At 42.9% G+C, this 22,562-nt stretch overlaps 1 pseudogene; it reads left to right on the top strand.

Annotated features, from left to right (window-relative positions):
• The first annotated feature begins 5,625 nt into the window (after window positions 1–5,625).
• Window positions 5,626–22,562, top strand: part of LOC124986324 (ATP-dependent DNA helicase Q1-like) — a 53,997-nt pseudogene continuing 37,060 nt past the window's right edge.

Here is a 22,562-nt window from a genome sequence, read left to right as displayed (position 1 = left end):
TCTTTGACTTACTGTGGGGTTACATCCTGACCAACCCATCGAAAAATAAAAATATCATAAGTTGAAAATGAATTTATTGTACCTAACCTACTGAACATCAAGTTTGGCCTAGCCTACCTTAGACATGCTCAGAACACGTACATTATCCTATGGTTGGGCAAAATCATCTAACACATACCCTATTTTATAATAAGGCGTTTAATATATCTTCTACCTTATTGAATCATGTACTGAAAATATAAAGCAGAATGGTTGTATGGATACCAATTCAAAATTCAGAGTATGGCTTCTACTTAACATGACTCCTCTCATATCATCATGAAGTTGAAAAATCCTGCTGAGCCATAGTTAAGTTGGAGACTATGTGTGTATGTCTGTATTTTTATAACCAAAGACCTCTTTTCTTTTTCGGATGCATTTAGGAATTTATTTTGGTACTTTGTGTTCCAAAATGTCACAATGATGTGATTAAACAGAAGGCGTCTTAAAATGGACTGTTCTGAACCTCCAGCAAGGCATTTCTACCTGAACACATGCATCCTTTGGCTCTGGGAAGCATATTGACATCTTTTCTGTCCCCTATTGCCTCTTTATGGGAATTCTATTAATTGCATTGCTTCTACAGAGTGTTTCTCTTTTCTCTCACTTTTTTTTTTTTTTTTTGGGTCTCTTCATCTTAATGTTCTATATCCTGGTATATTTTTGAGAACTTAATCTTTCCACTCTTTCATTAATCTTAATTTTTTTTTTTTTTTTTTTTTAGCAGTGATAGTCTTACTTCTCCAAGACTTTTCTTCATCATGATGGTCTCTTTTCTATATTGATGTTTTGTGGGATGAAGCATCTTTTCATATGTCCCTAGAAGTACTAATTAGAGTTTTTAAATTTTTAATTATTTTTTGATTTATTTTTTTCTCCAAGATCATTTTTTTTTTCTTTTAATCCTCTTGGTCTTTCCATTTCACATTTGGGCTTCTCTCAACAGGCTGCTGATCTTTTTTTTTTTAATTTTTTTTACGTTTACATAGGGTAATGATGTTTATTTTATTTTTCCCCTCCCCCCCACCCCTCCCACCCCTCCCACCCCTCTTTTCCCTCTACACAGTCCTTCTTTCCTTCATTCTTACCGCTCTCCTTAGCCTAACTCTAAACCTAACCCTAAACCTAATGCTAGCCCGTCCCACCCCCCATTATATGTCCTCATCCGCTTATCAGCGAGATCATTCGTCCTTTAGTTTTTTGAGATTGGCTTATCTCACTTAGCATGATATTCTCCAATTTCGACCATTTGCCTACAAATGCCATAATTTTATCATTCTTCATTGCGGAGTAATATTCCATTGTATAAATATGCCACAGTTTCTTTATCCATTCATCAACTGAAGGGCATCTAGGTTGGTTCCACAATCTGGTTGTGGTGAATTGAGCAGCAATGAACATTGATGTGGCTGTATCTCTGTAGTATGCTGATTTTAAGTCCTTTGGGTCTTGAATGGAAGATGCAGCTGTTCCTTCCTCTGGCGGGTCGCTGAAGGTCAGAGAGGAGTTGGGTGTGGCAAACGGCAGTCGCACACTATAAGCCCTAGTTCCTCCCCAAAAACCCACTCTTATTTCTTGTTTTAAAATGTTTGTATTTGTTCTAATCGGTTACATGACAGTAGAATGCATTTGTACATTTTGATAGATCATACATAAATGGAGTATAATTTCTCATTTTTCTGATTGTACATATTGTAGGATCACGTGGGTCATGCAGTCATATATGTACATGAGGTAATAATGTCTGTTTCACTCTACTATCCTTCCTACCCCCATGCCCCTTCCCCCCCCTCACCCCCTCTATCTAATCTAAAGTACCTCTATTCTTCCCTAGCTCCCCCTTGTTGTGAATTAGCATCTGCATATCGGAGAAAATATATATGCCACATACATATTTCTTGAATTGACAAAGTCTCACCCTTATTCTGGGACTCTTCCTCCCCCAGACTCGAATGAAGTACCTGGCTGCCAGGTACTTTGTAAGCTGGGCTGTGAGAGGGAAACTCAGGAGGATCCTTCTGGATACAGACTGTTAGTGACCCTGCTGCTACCCTCATTCCCCACACTTGCCCTCTGTTGTTTTTCCTTTCTTCACTGTCTTCTCTGCTCGGCTCCCACTTCACACTCCTCCATCTGCTTTATGTGTTATAAGACACTGAAATCCTAAGTCTTCTGATGTGTCTGTCTTGGATTCTCTGTAGACAGAAGAGATCAGCCTGAGGGCGAAGTCACTTTAGAAGCCCTACATCCTTTGGGTTTTAAATAGCCCTTTAATGTGCTCAAAAGTAGACAGCCAGCCACGACTCATGACAGCTTCCCTAGACCATGCAATCCCCATGATCTATAGCTCTCTTTCTCATATGGTCCAACACAACCCTGGGACCACTGAGGAGGTTGGAGTAAATGCAACTGGAGAAGTAATCTGGAACTTCACTGGGTAGGGAGCTCTTGATCAGAATGCCAAGAAGACATCTCTACTGCTTGTCAAAGAACTAACAGAGAGGTATTCTGGGTGAGAGCTTGGACAGGGAAGCAGGTGAGTAGGATTGGGAACAGCAGTAGCAGTCTATTGAACTGTTGCTAAGACCTGAGTTGGTAGTGCAGGGGCATGAAAGAGGAGCTGAGCGATCCCCAGTGTGGGGCTCCAAGAGTGTATAAGGTGACATAAGACATGAGGTCTGTTAGAAACTTAAGCAAAAGTCCTGCTGATGAGAGCAAGTTTGAAGCAGAAAATAACCTCATCAGCAGTGTTGGTGGCACACACAGAGGACAGTGACAGATTGCACAGGTCCCCTCTCACATTTCTGGACTCCTGGAAGCAACAAGCCACATGGATGAATGAAAGTCACAGCTTGCCCATTAGTTTCAACTTCCTTCCCCAAGGACTTTCTGCTGGAGCTTACACACTGTGTATGTCACCTCTTTGTCCTGCCCTTCCCAGCCTGCTGTGTAAGAGACTGATAGGGCCGTAGAAGCACATCCCTGGAGAGAGACACCCTAGTTGTATCAATGGCTTTCACACATCAGAGATGGAGACCAAGCTGCTTGCCACAGTTCCATTCCTGATGTAGTGCCCTCTCACGGCCTCCTCTGCAGCCCAGGCAGGTCACTCAGCAGCAATAAACAGGGCTCGTGGCAAGTGCTGCAGCCCTGCTGGCCCTCTGCATGCTGAGCAGCCCTTTCCCACAGGCCTCCGGGTGTGCCTCGAGAGGGCAGCTGGAGTTTACCCCACTGAGCAGAGGAATCCTGTCCCCCCTAGAAGGTTTACACAGTTGCTCTTTCATTATTTCCTCCTGGCTCCTCCTTCGAGAACATTATTTAAAACAGGTGCTTTTTCCCCTCCTTATTGACTCCTGGTAGCAACCAACACCATTCAAAATCTGTCTCTCGGAATTCCCGAGGCATATTTGTGACGCCCTCAACCGTGGCTGTTTCCTGCTTTATCAGTGCCCTGTCCTTCTGTCTTTGCATCTGTCTGGGTGTCTCTCTGTCCACCATACATTTGATCAGCTGTCCCCAAGTTCTTACAGTCTCTGACTTTGAGAGAACAGCGTGTCACAACAGGTTCCTCCTGTGCTCGACAACAGAACATGAGGCTTATTCCCTCAAAAATGCACAAAAAGCTTTCAAAGTCCTCTAAATAAAAATACCCCATTACTATTTTCTTTGGACCAGAGGAGCTGTTTCTACCCAGAGTCCCCTCTTCCTTCAGGGCAAGCCCCGGATCAGGCAGGCAATCATTCATTTATGAAAATGAAAGATTCATGAGGGACTCTCTGGGCTGCCAGCAGAGTTTAGGCAGGTTCTGATCCTGCTTTAATTTAATTAAGCCCTGTTTATTTAATCAGCCCAGAGATATGTATCCTCGGGCAGGAATTTGCTGCCTGCTTCTAAGCAGTGTTTTTGTCTGTGGGAGGATGACAGCAGTAATCTACCCGGTAGTTTTAAAGAGTTTGGGGCCCAAGAGATGGCCTGGTGGTCTGGAGTCAGGCTAGGCACTGTGGGGACAGTGCATGCAGCAGCTGTGCCTATGTGTGTGTGTGTGTGTGCGCAGGTGTGAAGTGTGCACATGCATGTGCGTGTGTGTGTTCCCAAGGAGACTCCTGATGCTCAGAGCCCTAGAGTCTGGTTCTTGGGCAGGACAGTCAGAGAAGCCTGATCTGCCACTAGTCTGCATTCTTAGCCATCACAGGAGGAAAGAATTAGAGAAACAAGGTCACGCTGTTACTTAAGGACAGTGTTGCTCAGAGCATGCTCCACAAATCCTGTGGGTGCCAGTGAAGCACACAGAAGCCCAGGTCCCACACCCAGGCTTGCTGAATCACAGTCAAGTACGAACCACTGCATTCTCAAGTATTGTTAACCACAGGAGTATTTCAGGATGGAGGTGGGGCAGGCAGAGGACGATGATTGAAATCCACCTGGGGGAATCGTTATGGGGGGATCACTATGGTGGGAAGACATTTGGGCATCAAAGTGTTTTCCAGAGCCTCCAAAATTCCTCCATTTAGAGGACGGCCTCTGTCTTCCATGTCCAAGGGCAGATCTAAGGGGAACAGCTGTGGTGTGGCGGGGGTGAGCAGGATGGTGGTAGTAGGTGCCCAAGCCTTTGCCTGATGCACAGCACTCAGTGTGAGCTGTCCATCGGGGCCATTGACAGAGAGGCAGAGACCGGGTCCAGGCCAGACTGTCATAGACAACTGGAGAAACTGATGTTAGAGATCTTTCAAAGGAGGAATGCCAGGATTTGTTGACATTTTAAAGAAAATGGGAATGAAAGGAAAGAGAAGAGAAAGGAACTCCCAAATTCAGGGGGAAAAGTACATTTGGCTCTAATAATATGGACTCAGTTTTGGAGAGTCACTTCTTTTCTGAGCTCTCCTAATTCTGCTTTTTCAGACTCTGTTGTCTCTTCTTAAAAGAGCACCTCTGTTCATGTAGTTTTAAAAAACAGATAGCCCCATTTGTGCTGTTGATCAGTTCTCATCTGTTGTAGGATGGCAGTTCTGCATTTTTCTAAAGACTTCCTGGTCAGCTCCACTTTGAGATTCACCATAATTTCAAACCAGTCTTGTTGCAAACCAAATCACAACCTCTTCCTTTTATTGTGGCCAGGGCAAGCTCTGCAGCCAGGTCTTCTTATGTTCTGTGATCTCTTAACTGGAAGGACAAGGACCAGGGAAGAACAGGGACAATCACAGGCAATTTCTTGGATCCCGGGAAAGAGCCCCGAGGAGAGGTGATCCATCTAGACCTCTTCCTCTCATCACATAAGGCCTGTGTTCAGAGTGAGTGAGGATATACGTAATCACAATACTACACAGTCTTTGTGTGCATATATTTGTATGTTGGAAATGAACCAGAAACTTTCCCAGAATGAGTCTTGCTTAAATAATACTTAAGAGGCCCTGTTTTAGACTATCGTCAGTTGGCGGTTGTGGCCGTCAGCCTCCAAGATGATCCTCAAATCCTGGCCCTCCTGGTATTCATACTTCTGTATAGATACTTTCCCTAATGAACTGGGCAGACCTGTGTTGCCAAGTGGATATTGCAGGAAGAGTTGTGTGTGACCTGTGAGCCGAGGTCATGAGAGACTTGGCGGCTTCCGCCTTGTATCTGGGATGGCTCATTCTAGGAGAAGACTTGGAAGGAGAAGTCACAGGACAGTCAACCAGCGCTGTGGAGAGGTCCACATGATGAGAAGCTTGAAGCCTCCTGCCAACAGACAAGTGAGGGGTGAACCATCTTGGAATGGGTCCTCCAGCCCCTGAAAAGCCTTCAGATGACCGTAGCCCTGGCTAACTCCCTGACCGCAGTATAATGAGAGACCATGACAATGAGCTACCCAGCTCAGAATGTTCCTGTATTCCTAACCTACAGAAACTATGAGGGAATAAATGTTTATAATTTTATACTGTTTTAGAATAACTTGTTATGTAGCAATAGATAACTAAGACAATAATACTAACATAATATGCTAATGAAATCTGATATCTAAACCAAATCATAAAATGTTTCTGGATGTACAGTGTTATGTTTCTTTATATAACAAGAATGATCCTGTGTTTTTCTGATCTTTTTCTCAATCAGGACCTAATGCCCTCCCCTTCTTCTGAGTTCAGTGTGAGGACAGCTCATTTCATAGTCGAAGCCCCTGAGAGCAGAGGAGACGCGCCAGATTCATCTCCTGCTGGTTTGTAATGCAGTGTAGCTTAACGCCTTCCCTATAGCGCCCCCACCCAAGCTCCTCCTAGGTCTGAGAAGGATCATGGTAAAGCAGACAAATAGGAGTCATCCATTGTCCCAGCAGGTGAGCACTCCTTCTCCTTGCCTTATGTTTCTGAATAACTCTCATATTAATGGAGAGGAATGGGAGAGAATGCTGAAATTTGCTTTAAATTAAAAATCTTTTAAAAAATTGCAAATAATAATTATAAGTACTTATGGGATATGGCATGATGTTTTTGCCTGCTTAATTTTTTTTTTTTACAAAAATCACATCATCTTTCACATAACAATTTCACTTATGTTTGCTCTATAATTCCTCCCCCAAACATTCTTGTTTTAGTTGGCTTTGTGTCACTGTGACCAATAAACCCGATGGGAACAACTTAACAGAGGAAAAGTTTATTTTGGCTCAAGGTTTCAGAGGTTCAGCCCATGGTCGGCCAACTCCATATCTCTGGGCCTGAGGTGAGGAAGACTGTCATGGCGGAAGTGTGTGACAGAGGAAAGCAGCTCAGGACATGGCAACCAGGATTTGTTCACCAAAGACAAATTATAAACCCCAAAGGCACACCCCTAGTGACCTACCTTCTCCAGCCACATCCTACCCCCTACAGTTACCACCCGGTTAGTCCATAGCAGTGAATTCATCCACCGATTAGGTCCCAGCTCTCCCATGAGCTCTCAGGTGAGATGTGAACATCCTTGCACTGTTTCACACATGAGCTTTTGGGGGACACCTCATACCTAAGCCATAACAAATTGGGAAGCAGATGTAATGGGCTTCATTCTACAGATGAAGTTTCAACTGTCATTGGGATGCACTCAGGACAGAACTTGGACACAGTCTAATTCAATACTTTTTCTCTAGATTTACCCTGTCCAATATCATAGTGCTAGCCACATGTGACTAGCAAGCACATGAACTTATGGCATGTTTAAGCACTTGAACTCTCATATAACTCGTGTAATTTTGAACTTACCTGTGGCTAGTAACAACTTGAAATATGGTCAGTTTGAACTAGGATGTGCTATAAGTGTAAAATCCTCATGGTATTTAAAAGACTTAGTAAAAAAAAAAAGAACATAAATAATTTGTTAATTTTTAAAATTTTATTTTTACAGACTATGTTTTGATCCATTGCACAAAAATGGGGTACAACTTTTCATTTCTATGGTTACACTTGATGTAGAGTCACACCATTCATGAAATCATACATGTACATAGGGTAATGATGTCTGTCTAATTCCACTATCTTTCCTTCTCCTGCCCCTCCCCTCCATTTCCCTCTACACAATCCAAAGTTCCTCCATTCTTCTCTTGTCCCCCCTGCACCCCCTCATTATGTATCATCATCCACTTATCAGAGAAAACATCCAGCCTTTGGTTTTGGGGGATTAGCTTATCTCACTTAGCATGATGTTCTCCAACTCCATCCATTTACTTGCACATGTCATAATTTTATTCTTCTTTATGGCTGAATAATATTCCATTGTATATATATGCCACAGTTTCTTTATCCATTTATCTATTGAAGGGCCCCTAGGTTGGTAATTTTTATAGTGATTATATGTGATTGAAATATTTTGAATGTAAACTAAATATATTATTAACATTAATTTCTCTGTTTTCTTTTTACTTAAAAATTGCATATAGTTTTAAAATATAAACTAACATAATTATACATGTTTATGGGGTACAGTGTAACAATTTGGTACATGTATACAGTGAGCAATTCAGGGTAATTAGAATTCTATAACTTTAAACATTTATCCTTTCTTTGTATTTGGAGTCTATGAACTCCCCTTTTATAGTTCTTTATAAAGTATATAGTTGTAAGCTACAATCACTCTGCTGTGCTGTAGAACACTAGGACAGATTTTCCCTATCTAACTCTGTTTTGGTCTTCCACATTCAACCTCCTTCAATCCCCTTCCTCCCGCCTCTAATAATTACTTTTCTACTTTCTTCTTTTAGGAGGTCAACTTTTTTTTTTTAGCTTCTTCTATGAGTGAGAAAATACAGTATTTGTCTTTCTATGCCTGGCTTATTTCACTTAGCATAATGTCCTTGAGTTCCATCTGTTTACATTTTAAATGTGATGTGATTACCATATCAATTAAAATTATGTCTGTGACTTGCATTTGTGGTCCACTTTATATTTCTATTGGTCCTAAACCAAGGCTGATGTATTTTGAGACTCACAGCCTCAAGTTCCCCAAGTCAGTCTTCCAATCACCCCAGAACCCTTGGGAGATGAGAGATAAATCTGGCAGACTGCATAGCTGGTAACCACCTGTTTTTCATGTTTTGATATTTCAGGATGAAAGGGAAGAAACTGAGCACTGTGGTGGTGGACCCAGGGAGGGACCAGATGCTATCCAATATCCCAGGTGACTTTCTTTGAAGTGTGGTCTTGTGTCAAAAGGCTTTTCCAAGCTCATGTGGGTGTACAAAGCACTAAGGAAAGTTCAAACCACTGAGCCAGAAAATGTGGTTTTCCACGTCCAGACCAGGAGAGTATGTGGGCAAGATGCAGCACCTCCGGTACTGGGGAGCCCATGAGCAGGGCCACACAAGCTGGGAGAGGTTGACAGAAAGGGATAGACAAGGATGCCTGGGCAGAGTTAGCAATGAGAACCAGTGACTCACGCATGCTTCCATCTATTCATTCTTGTGGCAAATACTCACCATGTAATGGTCACTTTTTTGTTTAATGCATCCTTATTATCTACCAAGCATGGTCCTGAGTTTTAGGGATACAGTGGTAATCAAGGATAAAGATCTTAGATCTTATTTCTATGCTCTTAGATCTTGTTTTGTAGAGGCAATCGAGAACAAAATCATATAAGAAGGAAATAAATGTGATAATTTCGGGTTCTTTTGGGTTCTAGGTTGGCTCCTATCACAGACTCAAATAACAATGGTTTGAGGAAGGGCACACCCTCAGTGACCTAAAACTCCCAGTAATCCTACCTCCCAAAGGCTCCACCACCTACTGATAGTGCTATGGGTAGAGGAACAGGCCTCGAACACACGGGTCTTAGGGGAACTTTCCAAACTATAGCAAAGGGTAACAATAACTTTTCAGGAAGCTTGGCTGATCCCCTCTGTGTCTTATCCTGCAGAGGCATATTAGGGTGATTGGGTGAAGAGAGTTGGTGGTAAGTGTTGAGCAACTCATTAGCCAGTGTGTCTTGAGGGAACTAGTATTTGAACAGAGACCTGAGTGTTCCATAGAGTTCCTCGTGCGAAGCCTTCAAGGGACAGGCAGCAGCAGATGCAAAGAATCTGAAATAAGATTGGCTCTCATGTGCAATAGAAATAAAGTTTTCCAGGACAGCTGGCATGTCCTGAGCAGGAGGAGGTGGATACATGAAAAGGAAAAGGAGGAAAATGGGAAAGGGATGGGAGCTCTCCATTTCGGCACTGAAGAGACATCTTTATTAGACAGAGTGAAGAGCAGAATCCGTTTCCATCAGATAGTGTCCAGTGGTTGCCTCTGGAAAACTTTCAAATGAATTGCCCCAAACTAGAGCTTTGAAAGGGAACTTGGTATCAGATTCAAGAGGAGGTGCCTAGTGCCTGTCGAGTGAAATGCTGGGTTCCGGGAGTGGGAAGCCCAGTGCGTCGTGCCCAGTGGGGACTCTGTCATTGTCTTCATTGTTATGGTTGCAGTCAGTTGGTTTTGTCACTTTCGAGGCTTCAGCGCAGTCTCAGTGATGATATTGAACACTTTCTTTTCTTAACATACTAATTAATCATAAGTTTGTTTTTTCTTGTCTAACAGGTGATGTTCTGCAGGAGCACAAGCTGCCCACCATGGAACACTTAGGCCGTTGGGTAAAAACTCTGCCCTCTGCCTCCCTTTAGAAGGTAACTGTGGATACAACTTTAAATAGAAGTCAGAATTTTCTGAGTTTCTTTTCATGCCAACCTGGACATACCATGTTAAAAAAAGTTGTGGCTGGTAATTGCATCGTATTTGTTTTGTGAGTCTATCTGTGGCATGTTCTTTCCCCAGATAGCTCCAGGACTCTGCTGGGCATTGGGCTCTGGGGCCATTTTGCATGGTTACCCTTTCTACTCCTGGAGGATGGAGTTGGGGAGTGTGAACAGATGGCTTCCTTAACTCCAGTGTCACCGCAGTTGCCATCACCTACACCTTCATATCCACCCCACAGACCCCTTTGCACCTGTCCTTCCATCGAACATCTAATATCAAGTTTCATAGCAGAATGCAGAACTGCAGGCACAAAGATGAAGAAGACAGCGCATGCCCTTCAGGTCCTCCAAGTCGAGTAGGGGACAGTGCATGGATATTACAAAGAGGGCACTGGTGCCATGAGTAGGAAGGTGTGGGCAGGATGGTAGCCCAGAGGCAGCCCCTTGCCAGGACTGAAGGTGGAGGAAGTCTTCCTGCAGGAGATTGTGCCCGGATCAAATCTTGGAGAACAGAGGCGGGTCAGAGAAGCCTTTCCAAGGAGAGGGAACAGTGAGTGCAAAGATATATTGGGGTGGAGAATCTGGCAGGTTATGGGAACTGCAGTCTGTTTTAATACAGTCAGAGCAGAGAACACAGGAGTGGGGTGGAGGGTGGAGGGAAATGATGCCAAAAAGGTAGGCAGGAGCTGGATCACCGCGTCCTATAAGCCATGGTAATGAGTTTGGATCAAGGACCGTCCATAAGAGAATAGAAGGCAGAGAAGTGGCGATGGGATCCTGAGTCTTTGAAAGCTTCTTGCAGCTTCGGGGTGGAGGGTGGACTGAAGGAAGCAGGTTCACTGGAGGAAATAAGAGCGGTTGGTGGATGTTGAAGTGACCGCAGGACACAATGACAGCTCTGAAATTAGGTGGTGGTTGTGAAAGAGGGAGGAGAACAATCACAGACACTCAAGGACTTGGCAGGGGTTGGTGCTAGATTGAATGTGGAAGTGAGGGCGAAGGAGACTTCCGTCCAGGTGACAGGGGTGTCATAAGTTCTTGTGTGTGACACAGGAAGGAGGACGGCTCTTCGGGATCCCACTGAGTTCAGGTTCACTGTCTAAATCTTGGGTGAGAGCTCTGGGCAGAGGTGGGAGGATGAGGGTGAGCGTGGTTGTCCAGGGAGAGTGGAAAGAGGGAAGGGAGAAGGTGGCCTGTGCTGGTCCCCTGGGGAACCCATGTTTATCCAGGCAATGGAAGAGTAATTGAAAAGGAACCAAGGAGGAACGGCCAGAGAAGTAGCAGGAAAGCTGGAGTCCCGAAGGCAGGAACACAGGATTTCCAGGAGTTGCACACTGAAAAGTATGAATAGTGCCCACTGGATTTAATGATGAAGAAGTTGCTGACTCTCCTGCAGGCAGCCTTTCTGGTGGGGTGAGGGGTGAGTGGCATGTGAGGGAGCTGACACAGAGTGGAGGCGACTCTAAAAATCTGACTATGAGCCAGAGGCACTCGCCTATGTATTAGGCACCAATTATGCAACAGTGCTGTGCCAGGCACTTACTATAAAGAAATTTAAGACTCGCCTTCCAGTGTGCACAGTTTAGTAAATAAAACTCCAGAAATGCAGGGCCCACAGGCCCACTCTCCTGCGTTTGCTAAGAAATGGTGTAGTATAATAGTATAAAGTGCACGAATTTTGGAGTTCAAATAGATCTGGGTACAAATCTTAGCTCCGCTTCTTTCTGACTGTGACCTTGAACAAGTTATTAAGTCTTTTTAAGTCTCAGTTGTCTTGTCTGTAAAATGGGAATAATCATATCAACCATTCATATTTCTTGAGTGGATGTAGAATGAGATCTACTAACTTCATAAGGAAGGGGTTTTGTATTTTTTTGCTCAATATTGTATCCTCAGCACCAAGCATAGCATAATGCCTGGCCTAATACAGGAAGTCACTAGATATTTTTAAAATTTGTTGTAGTTATACATGACAGTAGAATGCATTTTGATACATCATGAATAAATGGAGTATAGCTTCTCGTTCTTCTGATTGTACATGCTGTAGAATTACACAGGTTGTGTAGTCATATATGCACATAGGGTCATAATGTCTGATTCATTCTATCATCCTTCCCACCCTCATACCCTCTCCCCTCTCTTCACTCCCCTCTGTCTAGTCCAAAATACCTCTATCCCTCCACATTGTGAATCAGCATCACATATCAGAGAAAACATTCAGCCTTTGCTTCTTTGGGACTTAGCTTATTTCTCTTAGTATGATATTCTCCAGTTCCATTCATTTACCAGCAAATGCCATAATTCCATTCTTCCTTAAGGTTGAGTAGTAGTCTATTGTGTATATATACCACATTTTCTTTATCCATTCATCTGTTGAAGGGCACCTAGGTTGGTTCCATAGTTTAGCTACTGTGAATTGAGCTGCTGTAAACATTGATGTGGCTGCGTCACTTTAGTATGCTGATTTTAAGTCTTTTGGCTATAAACCTAGGAGTGGGAAACCTGGGTCAAATGGTGGTTCCATTCCAAATTTTCTGTGGAATCTCCACACCACTTTCCATAGGTTACTAGATATTTGATGAATGAATAAAGGAGTGACTGAAGGTATGTGAAAATAATGGCATAGAGGGCAGCTCTATCGTGGACAGCACTGTTCCTAGACCTGTAAACAAAATGCTCAAGTCTGTGGTCACAGTAATTTAGTGTGGGTGTCCTCTCCTAAATACTTGGCTCATGACACAGCAAGTGGCTGAGGGGGAGGAGTCCCAGAGGGCAGCTCATGCCTAGCCAGGAGCAGGCCATGGAACACCCTTCGCAGGTGCCAGGTGGGTATGGAAAAGCCATGTTTATCACAACTGGTGTCCCATCATGCCACCTGAGTGAGCAGTTTCTGATTCTCAGTGGCTGGGGTCAGCTAAGAGAATCCTGCCTGTCCTCAGGTGCTGGCTCTTCCCTGTACTCAACTTTGATTCTCAAAGCAGCACAAAGATAAAAGCAAGAAGCTGAGGCAGTTCACCTCCTTGTTAACTCCTGCCTGAATAAAAAGAAAACACGTGAACATTTTCTCTTTGGAAAAGTAATACCTATTACTACAAAAATAAAATCTTAGAACAGCCCAAAGAAAAAATATTCACCCCTCAGAGATAAGTGATGAAGATGTTTTGGTGTGGTTTTGGTCAGTTCTTTTTTTTTCCTGTCTGGCTTTTAACATACTCTCTGCTTAGTTTCTTTGTGTTCTTGAACTTAGAGGAAAGTCAGAACTGCTCTTTCTGGAAGAATGTACTCTGTGACCAACAAAACCAGTGAGAGAGACACTTTGGGATATTAAGGAGAAGCCAGAGGCTTCTTAGTGTTAGTGGCTCTTTACCACATTGCAGGATGCTCCAGAGGAAGAGCCCCTGTCTCCTGGTGGGGCTCCCTGGAGCTTCTCTGCTCAGGAAGTGTCCAAGGCAGCCTGGTGAGGGGAAGGTGGGGGAGGGAGTTGCTCACAGGGCCTGTAGTCCAGGGATAGCCTCATCTTTCCTAGCTCCTGGGACAGTGGGGCATTCTGGGTAGGAAGGGATGATTTATTATCTCCTGTCCTGGGGCCTGATGTGGATGCTGAGGGAGAAAGGAGGCTGCTGTGCATACACCATGTGCAGAGGCCTCTAGACCCAGTGCACACACAGTCCTGGATTGGAGAAGAACTAATGATAATCTCGTCAGTCCCCTGAGTCTGCAGAGGCAGAAACAGGCACAGAAGAGGATGTGGCTGGCTGAAGGCTCACAGGTAGCCCACGGGAGCAGAGGAGAAATGCACAGATGCCTGCCTAACCCAGTGCTCTTCCCTACATCGAACAGATGCCTCGGTCTCTGTGCCTTCCACACGAATCACCTCTCCAAGTCCTGCATTTCCCATCTGGAAAACTGAGCTTGCCTGTGTCACATTTTCTTGGAAAAAAAAAAAAAAAAAAAAAAGAGATAGAATGTTTAAAACATGACCCATAAAAGAATATAAGATTTAGGGAATCTTTAGAAGACCTTGGTTTTGAATTTTAATCCTGTGAGATTTTGGCAATTCACTTTATCTAATTGTGCCTCAGTTAAGCCTCTGCAGTATGAGAGGAATGACCATAACCGCTGGCTGTCCTGAACGCCAACTATGGGCCAACGTGCTCCATGCTGAAATTATTTCATTAACAACCTTAAGAGGAAAGTATCATCATCCTATTTTAAAGATGAAGAAACTGAGGCTTGGAATTTAATTAGCTTGCCCAAGGTCAAAGCTAGGCTGTAGTAACTACCTCATAGGATTTAGTGTAACAATTGTATGAGCTATTAATGAGTGAGTTTTTCAACCATGAAACACATACATGCAAACATTTATTTGTTTTTCATTTTCAGTGTAAAATATATTGTATTTTTTAGGAAAAATTCCTGAATTCCAAGTTATCACTATTTGATTTTATTCACTAAATGTTATTTAAATTGCTATTGAACGTGAAGCACCATGTTAGGCACTGGATGGGAGGGCACAGTGCTGTTCCTTGGAGGTCAAAGGTTATCAGGAAACACAGATATCCAGGTAAAGATAGCTGTGGCGTTTATAAACTGACATCCAAGGGGAAGGTGAACCTGGGAAACTCGGGATGAGCTCAGTCTGGAACAGTGGTTTCTAGCCATGGCCTTGGCTGTGGCCAACCCCAGAGACTCTGCTTTATCAAGGAAGGGATGGGGTCCAGGCATCTTTTTTTGTTGTTTTATATTTTAAAATTCTGGGATTTTAATGGGTCACCAGGGCTGGGAAATGTTGATCTAGACCATTGAAAATACGTCCCTGAGGAGGTGACACCTTAGTGAGGGTTCATTCTAATTGCAGCTGATAGCTTTACCAGGTGAACGTTTCCCTGTTCTGACAGGGAAAGCTGGAGACCACCCTCTGGAAGCCCCCCAGGTGAGCTGCACCTCTTGAGAGAAACTTGGAGAGACTGCAGGCATGCCCACCCCAGCACTCCAAATCCGTGCCCCACATCATCAGAGGGAAGGCTTCCTAACCACCCAAAGGCCCTGCCTCTCCTCTGCTTAACCAGCTGCTACCCAGCTGGAACCAGGTGAGGACAGATGGAGAGTTCTTGGAGCTGTGACTTCGAAGACAGGTTCCCCCTGGTATGCATCAGGCTGTTGATAGGGGGCTGCTCCCCAGACAGACTTCATCACATGGTCCTCCTTCATGTCACTCACTCAGGCCTGGTGTCACAACCTTGAGAAACACATTCATCAACTGCTCATACAGTTCTCGTACCCTGTGAGGTAGACGCTGTCGCCCAGCTGTGAGACCTTGGGCAAAGAGTTTAAAATCTGAGCCTCAGGGCTGGGGAAATAGCTCAGTCGGTAGAGTGCTTGCCTTGCAAGCACAAAGCCCTGGGTTCCATCCCCAGCACCGCAAAAAAAAAAAAAATAAATAAATAATCTGAGCCTCAGTTTCTTCAACTATAAAATGGGATGATAATAGCATTGCTTTCATAAGGTTGTTTTCTAAGAGAGTCAATAAAGGACAGGCATGGTGGTGTACACCTGCAGTTCCAGCTACTTGAAAGACAGGCAGGAGGATCACTTGAGTCCAGGAGCGGGAGGCTAGGTTGGGCAACATGTTTCAAAGAAAGGAGTGAACAAGACAGAGAAACTCCCTTTGTTGTGGGTATGTGGGGTGGATGAAGGCTTATGACCACCTCGATGGCCAGCTCTGCCAGGTCACCTGTACTGTGCATGTAGCCTACGAAGTGAAGTGATGCCGGGCCAGATTGTCACTGGACTGTAGCCAAGAGGCTTGGTGGTGCTGAGCCCCAGGTGAGGAACATCTGCCTTGTTTTAGGCAGTGCCAGGTGCAGGCAGGACCACCCTAGGGAACAGCAGCTGTTCTTGGAGGCGGAATGGGAACCAACTGCTTGAATCCTGTGCCAAGAAAAAGATGGAGTCCAACGTGCCCACTCATTCCCCGCAAAATTCCAACTACTTAAGTCTCCACCTTCATAGCTGTGGTGTGAATAGAGAGCCAAGAGAATCCAGAAGTGTCCCGCTGGGGCAGATTCCTCTACCCAGAGACACATTATAAGAGGAGGCAGAGCATTCCAAATTGCCCCACTCCCCAAATTTTGCACATTAAACCCTGGAGTTTCAGAACTAAAAGTGCTTTAAAGATCATGTAAACCAACTTACTTATTTACAGAAGAGGAGGCAATCTAAGAAAGAGAGAAAAACTTGACAAAGGGGCAGAGTTGAGACAAGAGCAGGGCCACCTGGCTCCTGGTCCTGTGTTCATTTCCTGTCTGGGATGAGGCTGGCAGGCTGGTCCCAGGTCATGCTCTCAGGGCATGAACACCTCCAGCCAGGTCCATTCCCAGTGTCTGTGCCAGTGGGAATCTGCATTGCTCAACCCTGCCACTCCTTCCTTCTAGTTAAATATTTCATGAATGAATGAGGCAAGAGGCATCCAGGCTACATCTGCTCTGATTAATTGTAATGTTTAATTGTTAATCAGCATATAATCTTTAATATGCATCTGTCAAACAAACATCTATTCTTTAACATGTACTTGTCCTTGAGTAAATGCATAGCTGGAGCCAAATGGCCCTGCCCTATCCCCTTCCTATTGGATCTGATATCTTCCCATCCCAGTTCTGCAGTTATAGCTTGCTGTTTCTTCGATGACATATCTAGGACAATGCCATTCCCATTGGCTTAGCTCATGGCAGTAATTCCACCTGCCTAATGATGACCATATGGAAGTTTTTCTAATCATAAACTGTCAGAACTGGAAGGGATCTTATAGATAATCTGAGCCGGTGGTGGTTAAGATCCTCATTTCTTTAGGGGAGCTTTTTAATAAAATCTTATGTGGAATTCTAAAGGCGGAACTATTTGGAATGCAGCAAGGACTCTAGCCAGAGGTTTACCCATTTGACTTTCCTCTTGCTTTGCTTCTTCCCCATTTTCCAACTCCCTGAGATAAGGGCCCCATTTTACAAATGAGCAAAGTAAGTTCTAGAAGTGAAGTCACACAAGAGTAGACTTCTGAGCCTAGATTCTAGAGTTTGAGAATGAGTTGCTTACAAAATATGAGAGATGCTTTTTAGTTTCCATTGGTTAGACTTCTGATATTTTTGGCATTAAGCAAATGAATAAAATTAGACTTTTCTTAGGGAGTTAGTCTTTTAATTAGTCAAACATTTGTTAAGCACATGATCTTACCAGTTGCTTGAAAATTTCATGAGCTGAATGCAGACACAAGGAGAAGCAGCCTCTTGTGCTAATGAAAATCAGTGTGTCTTTAATTAATATTAGATTCCACTCCAGACACACCAAGTAATAGTGGCTGAAACAAGATGGCAGTGTGCTTCACGGTCATGATAAGAACTGGAGGTGGACAGTCTAGGGCTAGTTCCATAGAGTTCTCTGCCATACTAGGGTATGGCCCTTGACTTTCTGAAACTCCAGCCATCATCTCACCTGGACATCACAATGGAGAAAAGCATGAAGGAAAAGGGGGCTAAGAGTCTGGGCCAGCTAAATTTTAAGGATTTTCCAAACATTGGCTAAAGAAACTATTGCCTTGACTAGTTTCATGTCATCCCTGACTGTGCAGGAGGCTGGAATAGAGTCCATTCCAGGCAGCCATGTGCCCTGGGTTCTATTGTAATGGAAAGAGGGGAGAATGAGTGCTGGTGACTGCCACAGTGTGTGTCCCTTATGTTTATTTTCCTACTCTTTGTTTTTCTAAGCAGAGTTTGAGGGAGCCTAAAGTTATTCAGTGTGGTAAAGGGTGTGAAAGTGGGGGAAGGAAGGGGGGTGCTGTGTAATGTTGGGTCAAATGCAGTGTTGATGGTCCCATGATCTATGTCTATGTCAAGTGCTTACCAAATTTTGTGCTCCAAAGGCTCATATATCTTATCCCCCAGGCAAGGTGCCCTAGGCCAATTGTTTAATAATTGAAAAAGAATAATGTAACTTGGTGCAATAAAACCTAGATCCTGGTTTGGGGTAGAGGGGGTTATGGGAAAAATTATTAAGAAAACAAAACGAAACAGGAAAATTTATGAGAATATTTAGTACTGAATATTCAGGGCATGCCAAAGATCAAAAATACTTTGTACAAAAATGTGATTAAGCTAATGTGGGAAAAATGAAAGCCAATGTGAGGTTAGACTGTATGGAATAATATTGTTTCACTTTGGTATTAATGTGGACAGCTGCGGACAGTCAGGTTGTTTCAAATAATGAAAAATAGTTATTGAATTATATTATTGATAACAACAGCATTTCTTTTCAAGTTTAAGACCACGTTGTAAAGTGCTCGGGTCTTATCTCTATGCACAATGTAGGAAGTATGGACAGTTTTGTGGCTGCTAGAGCTCATCTGAGATAGGAATGTATTTAATAGACTGAATCAGTGCAGCTTTCTTCTGGGAAATTTCAATTTCATTGCAAGCAATTTACATAGGGAGTCACAGCTTGAATTCATAGCTCATATCTGGGTTGCTTTGGAGATAGCCTCTCTGTTGGAAAGGCAATTACAATCTGCAGGAGAAGCCTGTCTACCATTAGTCTCCAGTTTTAAACGTTGACAGGTGGAGATGGAGGTGGGGGCGGGGATGATTAATAAAGGGCTTTGTCTTTCTAGTCCTGGGAAGGAAAGGGATTTAAGCGTCACAATTTCCTAGTCTCCCGAGATTTCTTTTTCCTGAACATTTCAAGTTTTTGATCAAAATGAGAATAGAAGTCTTTCATAATTAGGGAGCTTTGTCCCATTACATATGGGGACAATGAAATGACCAAAGGGCACTCACTCAAAATTTTACTAAACCATGGAAAAAAAATCTAGTGAGACTGTAAAAATCACTTCTAGCCCCTGGGTGTGGATAACTTGGAAATCTATGCAGAGATTTGTGCTACACTCATTGTTCTTAGGGGAAATGTAACTGAACTCTGGCGATCCTTGGTGCCGCTGTGCCACAAAACAGTCCAGACAATAATGTTCTTGAGATGGTTTACCCCCCCCAACCTCCTAATATGGGAAAACTGTTGTGTCTGCAAATTAGATCATGGTTCAGCCAAACAAATGTGTATTTTCTGAGTGACTTATTCTCTGCAAGGCCCTGACATAGCCAGAGGCTTGTGCATTCAAATCAGAGGCCAGAGCTAAGACCTACCAGCATTTTCATCTAATTGACTTGGGCATGGGGACCCCTGATTCCTTCTCCTTTAATTGTCACCTTATATTCAGGGCTAAAAGGCTATAATTATTTGAAGTAGCTGAAATTTGAGTGACCCAGATAATTATCTCAGCAAGATGGGCTTAAAGTTTATTGACACAAATGCCAGTTTCATTAAAGGTTTGGTACAAAAGGCAAGTTCATGAGACAGCTGGTTGACCGAGGTGAATTGACAATGAACAGCACCAAAGACATGGGAATCACCAGGGACTTTGTAGTAATTACCATCATTTCCATAATACAGTTAGTGGAGGATTATGGGAGGCCAGAAAAACCTTTATAGTTAACCATACTTTGCTTTGCCCAAATTGAGACTAAGTTGCTTAGAATCAGACTTCTTCGTCCTCATTTCTCAATGGGAACCCCAGAGCACCATGGCTCAAACTCCACTCAGGCGAAGAAACATGGTTGATGAGTCAAAATGAATCCCTAGTCTTCCCTAGACTGTGGATAGACAAAGCCAACACAAGGACAATAGTAAATTTTGCACATGTATAGATTTTTTAAGTCTTGTCTTATTCTTTTCTTTCTTCTGCATGTTTAATGTATGACTAAAGAAAGCACAATAATTGCTTGTTATAAAGTTAAAAAAATTTTAAAACAATCATCAGAATTTAAACATGCACAATGAATCTTTCTATCCTGCATTTTAGTGTTTATTACTAATCATTAAATAGAATTCCACATGCAACTTAAACCAGAGATCACCATGGGAATGAAACACGTTTTTATACCACTTGCCAAATGCCGCATCCTATTGTTGGTTAACATAGAGTAGGCATGTTATGCTTCTCTAACTAGTCTTAAACTATTAGAAGCTGGTGCCTCTAGTAACAACAACATCGCACAATCTCAGTGGTTTTTTACAGCACAGTTTCTGTGGGTCAAGAATCCAGGCATGGATTTGCAAAACTGCAAAGAAAGGAAGAAATTTGGATCTCAAGTTTGATTTTAGAATGGCAGTTATTTCAGGGAGCAGATGTTCTGCTGAAGAGCTTTTGCCCTTGCCACAGAAAGTTGCAAACAAGCCTATCCAAAGATTCAGAGAAGCCAAATAAGCTACAGGCCAACTTGCTGCAACAAGGAGATTTAGCAAGCACTGGAGGAACTGGTTTCTGACCCCTGCCAGCAAGCTCTAACTGAGGAATTGGATTCTGTAACCAATGAACTACATGCAGTAGATATTCAAATTCAAAAATGCATGGAAGGCAACAAGAGTTTCTTCAGAAAAAAATCTATCCTAACATAGAAAGCGCTGTTAAGAGGATTCTGATGCTGGGGCAAGCAATGAATGTGATTCTTCACCTCCTGCTTGGAATAAAGATTTTCCTTGGTCTGGTAAAGTTATCTGCAAAATATCTTTAAACTGCAGACAGTTTGAATCTATTAATGTAACAGTGGCTTGAAAGGAGGCACTTTTTTTTATGTCTTCGGAATATGAAAAAAGTTTATGCTACCAGTTACCAGCATTATGTGCGAATGAATTTACACTTGTGATTTACGTTCATTGATCTCTCTTATGGAAGATCAATTAATGGTTGTAAAAGAATTAGGAATTTCAGCTACATGCTAAATGCTTCCAGTTCTGAGGAGTATGTGAAATGGGTTCATGCTGAAATAGTAAATAAAAACTCCAAGTTAAAGCTAATTTATGTGACTCCAGAGAAAATTGCAAAAGGCAAAATGTTTATGTCAAGGCTGGAGAAAGCCTATGAAGAAGATTTACTCAAATCGAGTGGATGTAGTTCACTGCTGTAGTCAGTGGGGACATGATTTCAGACCTGATCATAAGGCACGTGGTATCTTGCAGCAGTAGTTCCCTAACACATTGCTAATTGAACTGACTGCAGCTGCAACAAATCATGTTTTGAAAGATGCTTAGAAAATTTTGTGTGTTGAAAAGCATTTTACTTTTACAGCTTCATTTAATCGTCAAAATCTTTATTATGAGGTTCAGCAAAAGCCCTCAAACACTGAAAGTTTTATTGAGGATATAGTAAAGCTAATTAATGAAAGATACAGGGGCAATCAGGAATCATGCATTGTTTTTCCCAGAAAGACTCTGAAAAAGTAACTGTTAGTTTAGAGAAAGGGAATTCATGCAGGTCCATACCTGCCAATATGGAACCAGAATATGGGACAAAAGTTCACACAAAATGGCCAGCTAATGAATTTCAGGTAGTGGTGGCAATGGTTGCATCTGGTATGGGAATTGATAAGCCAGATATGAGGTTTGATATTCATCATTCAATGAGTAAATCCGTGGAAAATTATTACAAAGAGAGGGGATGTGTGGGTCGAGATGACATGAGAGCAGACTGCATTTTGTATTATGGCCTTGGAGTCATATTCAGAGTAAGTTTGATGGTGGTCATGGAAAATGTGGAACAATAGAAACTTTATGAGATACTGCTAAAACAAGCAGATGTTGCTGAGTATTGATAGCTCAGCATTTTGATGAAGTGTGGAACTCAGAAGCATGTAATAAAATGTGATAACTGCTGTAAAGACATTTCATTTGAAAATAATAATATAACAGAATACTGTAGAGATCTGATTAAGATCCTGAAATAGGTAGAACTGAATGAAAAACTCACTCCACTGAAACTGATTGAATCTTGGATGGGAAAAGATGCCCCAAAACAGAGAGGAGCAGGTGTGGTCGTTCCTGTACTTCCTTGGGAAGACCTAGAGAAAATCATCACACTCTTTCTTCTGTGGCAGTATCTTAAAGAAGACTATAGGGCTGGGGAGATAACTCAGTGGGTAGAGTGCTTGCCTTGCAAGTACAAGGCCCTGGGTTCGATCCCCAGTACCAAAAAAAAAAAAAAAAAAGACTATAGGTTTACAGTTTATGCTGCCATTTTGTACTTGAAGAGGACCTAAAGCTAATCTCTGAACAGCGAAGCACATGTTATTACCATGCAAGTGAAGAAGCACTCACAGAGCCATTTCAGGGTTGAGACAACATATCATTTTGAACAAGCTGATAAAAAGGGGGAAGAAAAAAATTCAGGTGACTTCCAGAGGTCTGCTAATATGCTTCAACAGTCTGGTTCTAAAAATACAGGGGCCAAAAAAACACAGGGGTGTGTTGACTGCGG

The sequence above is a fragment of the Sciurus carolinensis genome, chromosome 6 (genome assembly GCF_902686445.1).
Source record: "Sciurus carolinensis chromosome 6, mSciCar1.2, whole genome shotgun sequence".
Taxonomy (NCBI): domain Eukaryota; kingdom Metazoa; phylum Chordata; class Mammalia; order Rodentia; family Sciuridae; genus Sciurus; species Sciurus carolinensis.
The sequence above is the reverse complement of the archived record's forward strand: the minus strand, read 5'-3'. Positions and strand labels throughout refer to the sequence as shown.